This window comes from Cnephaeus nilssonii, assembly GCF_951640355.1.
Source record: "Cnephaeus nilssonii genome assembly, chromosome: 1".
In the NCBI taxonomy this organism is placed as follows: domain Eukaryota; kingdom Metazoa; phylum Chordata; class Mammalia; order Chiroptera; family Vespertilionidae; genus Cnephaeus; species Cnephaeus nilssonii.
The window spans coordinates 110,967,375-110,978,256 of NC_137072.1; positions in this window are offsets into that span (position 1 = coordinate 110,967,375).

The window sequence follows — 10,882 nt, forward strand, 5'->3', positions numbered from 1 at the left end:
CTTGTGCTGTGTGCGCTAGCTGTGCCAATTTAGTTTTTCTGAGGAACAGCACAGAGGAATATGGTCTAGGTCAACTTTGAACTACTCAAAACAAGCTTTGCTAAGTTAGGTCTCTATTCCATATCAAACTTCATATAGAATACAGATGGCAAGGGATGATCACACTCCAGGGACAGACCTTCCATCCTCCCCACTAAGTTCTAGTGTCATAAACAAATCTGGGGGTTTTGGCTCTGCAGTTGGAGCTGGACTAGTCTCACATGGGCAATTATCTCGAGATCAAGTGTTTTTTTAACTTTAAGATTCAATTTCCTTTGACCTGAACTACATTGTTTTATCTTGCAGGTACTCCTATAGTAAGAAGACTGCAGAAACCCCATCTACACTACACTCTCTGGATCTTATTATTTCTCTACTTGGCATGTTCTCTAATGCTGTACTTAGTCAGCCCTAGCTTGCTCTTCAACAGTCACCCCAAGAACTGCGTCCTCCAGAAACCTCACTGGTACCTCATCCCATCCCTGTCTGATGTGTGTACCTCTTCTGTGCTTATACGGCACCTGGGTTCTACTGCCTTCAGGGCATTGCTAACCCTGTGCTGTGAGTATGCATCAGGAGCTACTGGGGTTGTTTTGGGTGTGTCCTGTGTCAGGGCACAGTATGCATAATATCTCATCCAAAGCTCAAGGTCAGTGTCACTGTCTTTTCATCTTGCAGATAAAGAAATGGAAGGTTGCAGAGACTAAGAAACTTGCTCAAGGCTACACACATAGTTAGTAACTGGCACTTCAGATTAAAATCACGGTGGCCCAACTCCACATGCGCCTCCCATGGCTTCCCTGACCCCATATAGTCAAGGACTGCAGTGTGTCCATCTTTGGGTTCTGAGCACCCAGCACAGTTCTCAGCATATGGTGAGAATTCCCCAACTTGCTGGCAAACTGACCACATGCTGAAGTAAGCTGTGCACAGGTCTGTCTGTCTTGTGAGGCTGCGAGTTCCCTAACAGTAGGGACCACAGCTATTTTATAGCTGTTGGCTATTGAACAGCAAGGACTCTAGCATGGAACCATAAAAACAAAAAGAATAGCACACATAACAGTGAGCATGTTTACCATATGCCAGGCACTACTGGAAGCACTTCACATCAATAACATGTTTAATCTTGACAACAACCCTATGAGGCAAGTTCTCTTATGATGTATATTTCACAGATGTGCACACTGAGGCACAGGGATGTTAGGTAACTTGCTCAAAGTTGTACAGCTAGAACTTGAGTTGTGCATCTAGAATGTAGCAGTTCTGGTCGGTGATCTCAGATAGTCTACAGAGAGTAAATGCTTGTCATGAAATTTAAATGAAATAATGGGTAAGTGGCTTTCTGGGCTTGCTTTGATAGCAATATTGCTTCTTCCTTATCCCTGAGCACTCTTGGACTAAAGGGTCATTGACATGGAAGCTGAAGTCCAGGATCTCTTCCGCAGTGTCAGCTGGAGCTCCTGTTTGGCATATGGTGAAGAGGTGCCAGTGGGGTCCCTTCTCATGCCTTTTAGACAAGAGGCAGCATCATAGCCATAGGGGTTAGAAAACCACAGCCAGACCCCACACGTGGAAGATTAAGAATAGAACTGGGAGGGGACAGAAATTGCTGAGGACTGCACTGTGGGGTGCATCTTCTCTGGGGAGATTCAAAACATAGCACAGTCCACAGAAATCTCAGAGGTTGCCCAATGTCATCCTCTCATGACGACAAAGAAAAATAGGACTCAGAGAGGAGCTGACGTGGTTTCATGACACAGCCTCTGGGTTATCAGCAGCATATCTGTCTCCAGACCAGGTCACAGATCATTGCTCACAGAAGCCATCAGCTTCTCCTGGAAACTTTACATGTGCCCGGAACTGTGTTAGGCTCTATACCAGCCCGATCTCACTTACTCCTCAAGCAAACCTAGGAAATCTGAACAATCACATGTCAGATGCAGAAACCCCAACTCTGGGTCCATTTGCCCAAGCTCATGCAGTTAATGTGTACTTGGACCAAGAGATTTTGAAAATGTCTATTTTGTCTAGAGTTTCTTAAATTACAAGGTGGAAAATTATTTGGCATGAGACCAACTGCTCGACCGTTGCACTAGTCATAATAAAGAAAATTACTTAGAAGGCATTTAGTTTAGCATTTCTGTAATAATAAAAAAGACCCCCTGACCTCCTGACCCCTTTTCTTTGAACAACTAAACACATTGACTGCCAAATCATAGATTGGCATCCTTCATGAAATCTGGACATCCAGTCCCTTTCAAACACAAATGGAGAGTGATGTGTTTAAGGTCATAAAGCATGCAGCTGAAGAAAGCCAGTTCCATGATGGAATGACCCAGCTCTCCTTAAAAATGCTCTCTGAATCTGGAGACGTCTAGCTGATGAGCCAGCATGCTCCATGCATGATGTCAGGCACCGTGCGAGGTTTCTTTACTTCTTCTCTCTGCAAAAGGTAAGGTTGGGCAGATGGGGGCCAAGGTCACATCTATTTTGGATCTTCTACAAGCCCATGGCTCTTTCCCTTAGGTCCTCTCTATTTGGCCCCATTCTCCAGGTTGGGATAATCCAGATCCAGAATGTGGAGGGGGAGGGGGATGTTCCTGGGTCAGTCTGGTGGGCTTTGGCTTTTGTCTAGAGTATCTGGCTGAGCCAGGAATCCACTCCAAGTTACTAATTTAGAAGGAGTTTTTATCATGGATGTAATGATCTCCAAAAGGTATAAGGAGAAATTTAGCTTTATGAGAAAGGAGGATGGAAATTTCTCTAGACAACATCCCTAAGTGAGCCAAGAGACAGGTTTGCTCCAGGTCACTGAATATCTTCCTAGCACTGTTGTGCCACAGAATGTCTCCAAGCAGCACGCTGATGGAAACAGTGAGAGAATGGGAACATATTCTGTAGGGGAAGCAGGAAATTTGTGATATGATTTCTCTCCATCTTATCTGGAATTTATTGAATGTTACCTTCAAATCACATAACTTCTTGATATCTCAGATGCTTAACTGTCAAGAGAAAAAGATGCCAGAGACCTTTTTTGGCACCTTATAAGGATGTTATTAAAGGCCAATTAGTTTAAACCTGAAAACACTGTGATTCTGCAACATTGAATGATAGAAAAGAGATTGACACTTTTATCGTTTAGGTAAGAAACATTCACAAACCACCTACCAGGTATAAGGACTTTTCCCAGGCACTGAATCATTACTTTTAGGTTATTTTATGCATTTGAATTATCTTGAGGACTTTAAACATGTTTAACTCAATCTTTTGTTTGGCACTCACTTGCTGATGAGAATTCAGGGCCCTAAATGACGCCATCTCTGCCTCTAGTTTTTCATTCATTTACGACTGTAACCTGGATATTACAAAATCTCATCTAAACCATCAATCATGGCTGACAGCCTGGGCTGGTTTCCTGAGGCCATTTTTCCATTTCAATGAAGTCCAGCTCATGCCAAAGAGCTACTAAGGTACAAAAGCATCATGAGAAAACTAATCTGTGACTTGTCATCGATGACAAAACTATGAACAACATGAGACACGTACTCCCTCCTTCTTGTCCCAATCTTTCTTTTGGGGGTCTGCTCTCAGGGCTCCACATGCATGTGCATCCCAGATAATGGGATGCGTGATCTTCCTGTTGGCACAGTGTCCCCCTCCTTCACAACACGTGTGTGCGTGCTCCTGGTGACATACTCCAGTGGCTCACAGAGGGTGTGGTTCAATTTTCATTTTCATCCCAGACCTGCTATAAAAAGTTGAGTGCTAGCCAAGTCCTCTGGAACACCACTCGTCATTCCCACATATGCTTTTTTCCATGAACATCATTAGCCTTTATCTGCCAGAGAAGACTCAGCCACCATTCTTGGGGCTCAGGGTCCTGTTGCTTTCCTGATTGGCTACATAACTTTTTGAATATTAATGATAACAAATTTGATAATCCCTTTGTCCACTCAGCTACAATTATACTTTTATACAGGTGCTGACTTGTAGATTAGAAGACCTTACAATTATTTTGGGAAAGGTTTGCAACAGAGACTGAATTTAAGTCTTTACTGTTGACCTGAGCAGACAATGTTCTAAGATTATGTTACTGGTTCCTACACATTTTTCCCTGAGATTCTTTCTCAAAAATATAGCAGGGGTGCAACCACTCATCCACTCAAGCCTGTCAGGAAGGAAATTGTTTATGAGAGGAAGAGAACTATTGTGTGAATTTCCATAAAATTGTGGGCCAGCACTATTACATCCCTCTACTTTTCAAATATTAAAAAACAACAACACACACCCTATCATTTCTATGGCTAAATGCAACCTGCTCTTTTATTTATCCATTTCACTAAAGAAATTGTATTTATCTGTTTAGAAAATTACAAGACAATCTACCAACAAATTTTATATTGGTATTATGCCTGGTCTGTGGATACTGGCTCATGCTCATGCATTTGTTTGAACTCACTCTGACAGATGGGGTTTGAAGTACCCAGAGAGTCGGGAGGGTGAAGGGAAACATTCTCAATTAATGGCTTCATTCACCTATTTAAAAAAAGGGGTTGTGTCCTATAGTTTTCCCCTGCTGTGTATTCATTCTCCTTTTTAGGTAAAGTGTCTCTCCCTTTTTGAAATCACTCTGGGGTCTAGGTACTGTGTCCTCTACTTAGAGATGCTGATATATCTCATGCCAATCAAGCACCATATTCCCCTGGCCACAGTGATTGGTTCTGAGCCAACCAGACCAATTAGGGTTTTTTTTTATCATGATTCATTTATAGGATTAGGAAAGAGAAGTCCTCCTCCCAGTATCATTAGTGAGTTGGGAGGCTCTGAGTCCAAGGCTCTGTGTGGCCATCGTATCAGCCATGTGAAGAGAATCTGTGTTGAAAGAAGCCAAGAAAAGGCAAGTAGAGCTGAGGGATGGAGAAAAGGCACAGCCTTGGCCTCCTCCCTTGAACACTGACTTTATCAGCCAAGACTGACTTGAAGCTCTCCAGAGAACCCACCCTTGGAATGATGCTTGGTTGGTGAAAGCCATACCAAATCAACTCCACCTTTCATTGACATGGTCTGAATTAGATTTCTATCACTTGCAATTGAAGGAGACATGCCTGAAAACATGATTACATGCCATGAAATTGGTTAGACATCTTCCTCTCTGTATGTCTCTCAATCCTCACAGCAGTCCAGGCATGAGAGAATAGCATTCCTGTTTCACAGAGGCTCAAAGAAGAGTGAGAACTCATTCATGTTCCCATGACCAGCTTCACACTCAGGCTATTTAAGCTCCCCACCCCAACCCCACCAGAGTGTCTCTCTGACTCATCTCTCCTCATTATTTTGCAGTTTCATCTCAGGAAATCCAACTAAATTGGTACATGTTGGAAAGGCCAGAAGGAAATACAAACAAGGCTGCCAAAGTTGAGGCACACCTCAGAGTATGTGCTGCCCCAAAAGAAACCAACTTCATGTCGGGACATTAACATTACATCTCTTCCTTGGACTCCCATCTGACTGTGTTTCATGGAAAATTAATTTAAAAATGCAACATCCTCTTTTAAATTAGATGGGGGCAGCCTCACAAAATCTGTCTCAAGGAGTTGTTACCCAATGAGAGGGAGAAGAAACCAGTTGGAAATAAAGTCGTTCCTGATTGTCTTTTGTAACTACATTGGTATAGATTAGGATTAGACTAGATTAGATAAAACATTTTTCAAGGACCCCTTAGCAGCAGGAGCATAAACAACTCACTGAGAGCTTTTGGAGAGCATCTCCGTATCTTCTTGTGCCAACTTGATGCCATTTCTCTAGCATTTGGGCCAATAAATATTAACATGGAAATAGGAAATGCTAACATGGATGTGTATGCATATGTGGCATCTAGTCTCCTCTACACATTTGACAAAGTCCATAGGAAAAGGACAACAGAAACTTCTAGATTCTGAAATTGATCTATGTGCTAATTAGCAAGGTTCATTAAAAATAATCCATTTTAGATTTACCTAGAAAGAAGAAGAATGATAGCTACCTCAATGAGCATCTAGTAAGTACTAGATACTTGATGTTTCCTGAAATCCTTATAAAGACCTTTCAAGGTAAATATTATTGCCCCCATTAAATAGATAAAGACATTGAGGACCAGAAAGGGTAACTCCCCAAGTAAAAAATATGGGTTTCAATCCAAGAGCTTTCTGATTTCAATGCTTGAGATCTTTCTGCTTTGCCTTGTGACCTCTCTGCCCAAGGGCTGAACCCTGACCCAGCAAGTTCATTAATGAACACATTATTTCAGTGTGTATAGTGACAGGGACATGTATTGATGGTCTGAGCTGTCAGATGTGACTTTCTTTACCCTGCCAGTTGTCAGTCTGGAGTAGGCTGCCCAGGCTGACTGGTCAAAACCAACCTCAAGGAGTGGACTTTGTCATTTTACAAACATAGGTGAAAGTCCTGGCTCTGCACTTCAACTGTTTGGCTTTGAGAAACATCTGCCCTCTCTGCCCATTAACTTTCTTACCTGTAAAATAGGGATAATCAGCTACTTCACAGAGTTGAGGAAAGAATTTAATGAGATGACCAAGCCCTCAGCACATAACCTGTCACAGTGTAACGAAGAATCTGAATTCATTTTTGATATTCGACTTCTCTTTTAAAAAATATATATTTTTATTGATTTCAAAGAGGAAAGGAGAGGAAGAGAAAGATAGAAACATCATGATGAGAGAGAACCATTGGTTGGCTGCCTCCTGCACACCCCCTACTGGGGATTGAGCCCAAAACCCGGGCATGTGCCCCTGACTGGAATTGAACCTGGGACCCTTCAGTCTGCAGGGCAACACTCTATCCACTGATCCATACCAGCCAGGACTTGACTATTCTTTTAACCCTTTGCACTCGCTTGCTTTTTTCTCGATTCCTTTATTCTAATGCTAACCGTGTTGAGTCACACTTGACATCCGAGTGCAAAAGGTTAAGCTTCACCTTTACCTCCCCGCCCCGCTTTTGTCCCATATCTGAGCAAACTGATAAGAAATCCAGGGAAGTCCCTCCTTTGGAACTGATGGGAGATTCAGACTACACAAGCCCTTGAAATCCTCACCTGGACCAACTCCTTAAAACCTCAAGCCAGTCTCCCTTCCTGGCTCTCTCTAGTCATTTCCAGACCAGCTTGGGAAGCTTGCTCTGCTTTCCCTAGAAAGTCTCATCATGTAAGTAATAAAACTTTTTATATTGTCTGGGTTTGTGTGTGGCGTCATTGGTCTTGATGTTTCTGGAGGACAACATGTACCAAGGCAGGTCTGTCCTGACATGGTCTAGATATAGGATTCTTCTGCATTGTGGCAGGAAAACAATTTCGGGGACACACACAAAGGAGAATTTTAAGTGATAGTGGCAAAATCCTTTAGAGTAAAAAGAGATAGTACGCCCTTGTAAATGAAGAGAGTAGGCAGGCTATAGCACCAGCCTCATGGATTCAGCAAAGGAAGTTACAGAGGCAAAAGGAGAGTCCCTTGCCACTGCTTGCTGCTCCCCTGGTTGCAAGACTTATGGGGACACTTAGAGGTTAGGAGAAAAGAAGGGAAAAAATACATGCCTGAGAGAAGGGCACAGGCATGATTCGAGAAGGTCACACACTGTGTTCTTTGTCTAGCTTCCATATATTTACTTGGGTTTGGGGAAGAGTAGATGTTATTTCAAATTATCCAATCTCTTTCTGGGCTTTTCCTGGGGCTGTGTCCTTCCAGGATCTCCTGTGGTTTCATGCCCTTATTCTGGCCAATGTTTTTCCCAGGCTAGTCCCTTTCTCTTTTATGGTCACCATTTTGTACTCCACTTTGCCCTTTGCCCTTGGATGTTCCTGGGGTTTCTGGTGAGTTCTGGCATTGTCCTAGAGTGGACATAAGTTCACTGAGAAAAAAATTCACAAATGTTGCTGATTTAGTAGGAAAAATAAAGATCAAGACTGAAGAAGAGGTTTCGGTTATTACATCAAAGGGGGTTTAAAAGTCTAGAACTAAGAGAAGCTATAAGGAGTGAAGGACAAAAAACAATCAACAGTTTAAGAATCAGAGTGTGAGACTATCAGAGGCAGAATGTCAAATTCATAGGCTCTTATTAAGGTGAGCTGGTTGGTTCCTTATTAATCTCTTCACTGAGTGTTTTCCTATTGTATACCAGATTGACTTAAAGCAAAAACAACTAGATGGGATAATTTGCATTGCATTTTTCTCTAGCTATATATTAAAAACTTAGCGAATCAGTTTTTCGAAGGGAATTTGGTCTGAACGCCCCAGTTCTTACAAAGTTTCTGAGACAATAAATCTGATTAATTTTCCTTCTCCAAAAATTAGACATTGAAACATCCTAAAGTGATTTTAACCTGCCCCCAAATCACCTGGCCAAACAGTGAATACAATTCTGTCCAACTGATAATGCTTTCCTGATTTAACTGTTGTTGAAACACAAGGAATATAATATATGTTTTTAAGCCAAGTCAGCACAGTAATGTGAGGCGATTTTGATAAGCGCTGCATAAATAAAGCTATGGGGCTTGGGCTCAGAGTGACAGAGCCAAAAATATAAAACTTGGCTGCTGTGTGCTTTGTGTGCAAAGACTCATATTTCTTGAAACAATGAAATAAAGGGTGCGAGTGTTCAGCATCAGGCAAGCACACTCAACTCAGATCTTTCAGAGTGAGTCAGCTCTCCCCAACACAAATGATGATCTGTTACTCAAGTGGGATCAAGAGAAAAGTGCCGAGGGAAAGCCTGAGGGAGCAAAGAAGTGTCATTAAGTGCAGAAACCAAGTCCTCCAGGACCCTTACGAAAGAGGTGTGCCTCAAGAAGAGACACAAATTACCTTAGCACCTTTTCAAGAACTTGGCTTTGATGCAAAATTCTTTCTGACTGTCTTAAATAATTTTTAAAATGCTGGTTCCACCCCAAATTGGTTTTGCAAAATTTACTTTATATGGTATCATAAAAATAGTTATCCATAAAAAACAATAGTGTTGGGGGAAGGTATTTTCTCCCCCAAATATTTTTTTTTCTAGGGGAAGGAAACCATTGTGAAAAGAGTATGATTTCAACATTTTATGCCATTAGTTGCAGATGTTCCTTTTTGATAATTGACTGTCTCACTATTTTCTCTTTCTCCAGAGTAAAGAAATTCATGTACCTAGCTCTTAAACCCCTTCCTTCCTTCCTTCCTTCCTTCCTTCCTTCCTTCCTTCCTTCCTTCCTTCCTTCCTTCCTTCCTTCCCTTCTTCCTTTCTTCCTTCTTTCCATCATCCTTCCTTCCTTTCTTCTCTCCTTTAACAAATAATAACTGAGGTTGTACTATGCATCAGAGTATGGCCTAAACCCAATGGGTTGTTACTCAGAATGATGAAGGAGTGAGTTTACTACTGAGTAGCTGGAAGAGGAAGACAGTTCAATCAATATAAAATAGAATGCCTTCATTGCTTAAAGAGGGGAGCCGAACTAGCAAAGTGATTAAGAACATGGCCATTGTTATTGGTCATCCTCTCCAGCTTTGGCCCTATTGCTTTCTTCCTTTCTCAGGCACACTTCTCAAACCAGATAATTATCACTTCAATTTCCTGATCAGCCACTTTAAACTGGCTTTGGGCCATTATTATCCACCAGAGGGCTCTTGTTAAAAGTCACCAATGGCCTCTGAACTGCTAAATCCAAAGAATACTTTTTAATTACAATCTCACTTGACATCAGAAAAATTCCATATTTTTAAACAATCTATTCCTTTTGTTTTTAATGAGACAATACATTTATGGTTTTTTATATTCTTTGCAGGCCTTTTCTCCTCTTTCTGTCCCTTACAAATTAGAGCTCATTAAACTCCACTATATATAATTTCCTTAGTCTCTACTTAATTAAGGTCATTATCATGGCTTCCATTTCATCATCTGTATGTTGGTGACTTATGCATTTACATCAGACAAGGTCTCCCTTCCATCCTTTCCACTCAACTTGTCCACTGGGGTGAGTCAAAGGCATCTTACACTCACCGTGTCCAAACGCATAATTTTCCTTTGGACTTTGGACCTAAGCTCTTTCCACTGTCTTACTCTCAATGAATGACAACAGTCTTTCTAGATCAGTCAGAAGTCCAGGCTGATCTTCAACAGTCCTATATTGACTCATATTTGAAGTTTTAGGCATTTTACCTTGTTTGGGTCATTTAATTTATAACAGATCTACAGTAGAGATACATAGTGGAGCCTCATTATTGGTGGATTCCATATTTGCCAATGTGTCTACTTGCTAAAATTTATTAGTAACTCTCAAATCATGGCACTTTCCAGGTAATTTATAGATAAGCATAGATTAGTAAAAAATGTCAGCCCAATCCACAGGGCCAGCTGAGGTAGAACAAGTTGTGACTGTCTTTTTGTTTCAGGTCCCATACTGTAAGCAAGTGTCCTTTTCATGGTCTGCTGAGTGCCATGCTTTATGAATTTGTGTGCTTTTTGTGGTGATTTGTGCAGTGCTGAAGGACAGTCTATTGTTCCTCAGCACAAGAGCACTCAGGATGTCATGCACATTTTGGAGAAAATATGTATTAGATGAGCTTTGCTCAAGTATGCAATACAGTGCAGTTGGCCACAAGTTTAGTGTTAATGAATCAACAAAATATATTGGATAAGGAATCTTTAAACAGAAACATACATAAAACACATTTATGTCTTGATCCATTGACAAAAATGTTGTGAGCAGAGGCTTGCAGGAACCTCACCCTTTATATCCCCTGGGAGCAATAGTTCAGTATTCACCAAATTAGAGTTTGTGATGACTTTCTGGAAAATAACTCTTGTGAATAGTGAGAGT